The following is a 1,487-nucleotide window of genomic DNA, read 5'->3' as shown; positions in this document are numbered from 1 at the left end:
GCGGCAGCGCGACACCACCCGCACGTGGAAACGGGCCTGAAAAGCCCAACAGAGTGCAGAACCGGGTATCGTACTCGAATCGCTGACATCAGATCCAGTTGGGCTTCCTGGGCTCATATAAAGCCCAGTAGCAACTGGTGGACATCCCGTCGCTCACCGATCTCTTCGCCGGCCTTCGATCCTCCTCTCTCCTCCTCCTCCGCCGGAGCCCCGTAACGTGGTCGAAACCACCGCATTTCCTCTTGAAGCGTCGAGTTCCAGTGATTCTTCACGGCGTTGTCCGTACGGCCGTTGAGGAGACGGGCTATCGTGGCCCATTTGTTACCGAACTGAGCGTGCGCGCGCGCGATCGTCCCTCGTCTTCCTCCGCCGAGAACGGCCGGTGCTCGACCTGCGGCGAAAGCTGGTTGCACCACCGTAACCGACACGACTTTCCCGATCTACCGGGGATTGATTTGCTAATCACTGTCCAGTTTCTCGGACCGTATTTTAACAACGAGCTACGAAGCTGCTCGTCTTCTTCAGGACTCCATGGACCTTAATCCGATCCGCCATTGGTTTTTCAAATAAAATTAAAGATTTATAGTGATTTTCTCTCTGTTTTGTTGAGAGAGATGAATTAACACAACAAGTTCGAGAAACTAACGAGAGGACAAACTATATTTATACAGCAATTCTCTACGAGATTTTTTTAACCGGAAACCGGTTTAGACTGTAGAGAAGTCATGGGCAACGCTTCTTCCACGCAAGCGGTTCCCAAAGTTTGTCGATACAGCTGTGAAAGGACACGCGTCGTAACATGGCTACGTCGATGTGTCGTTTTTTTGTCGTTTTCCTAATGATTTTTTAATAGATCGCAGGTTTCGTACATAGGAGCGTGAGAATAATCCGAGCTCAATGTATAGGGCTTGTGAATGCACGCGCTTATAAAGAGAGTGGTGAAAGTGGGAAGTTAAAGAGACAAAATCACCGAAACCCAAACTAGCAAAGCTATGATAATATTCGCACATTTTTGAGTTGAACTTTAAATTAAATTTAATAAAAGACGATAACGGTTAGGTTCGGGTAAGGACAGTTTTTTTTTATGTTTAGTCTGACTTTTAGAATAGCAAAAGCCAGGCTGTATACCACTCACAAACTTTCTATAATATATATTACTTACATAACCAGTTTTCCGGGTGGTAGAAAAACTAATCAATTGTCTACGAAACTGTATAAAAAGAAGCAAATGTCATTAAAAGGGGAATAACATTAGTAATAGACAAAAACACAACATACCTAATCCATGTTTGTAATCGGTTTTTTGGCAAAGACAATGTTTAGGTTGGTTTAAATGAATAAATAGAACAGTTACGGTCTGTTTAACTGTATAAACCGAATGTGAAACCAAATTTGTGACATTAACTATCGAAAATTTTATGAGAAATATAGTTAAAGATATTAATGTTGAGTTTAAGAAACGTGATGTAAATGAGCGGCTATCAAAA

General features: G+C 43.2%; 1 pseudogene; it reads right to left on the bottom strand.

Annotated features, from left to right (window-relative positions):
* LOC108813547 (transcription factor MYB44-like) overlaps positions 1 to 555 on the bottom strand; it is a 1,538-nt pseudogene extending 983 nt beyond the window's left edge.
* Between the last annotated feature and the right edge of the window lie 932 nt (positions 556 to 1,487).

The sequence above is a fragment of the Raphanus sativus genome, chromosome 6 (assembly GCF_000801105.2).
Source record: "Raphanus sativus cultivar WK10039 chromosome 6, ASM80110v3, whole genome shotgun sequence".
In the NCBI taxonomy this organism is placed as follows: domain Eukaryota; kingdom Viridiplantae; phylum Streptophyta; class Magnoliopsida; order Brassicales; family Brassicaceae; genus Raphanus; species Raphanus sativus.
This window is presented reverse-complemented; position numbering and strand designations above follow the sequence as displayed.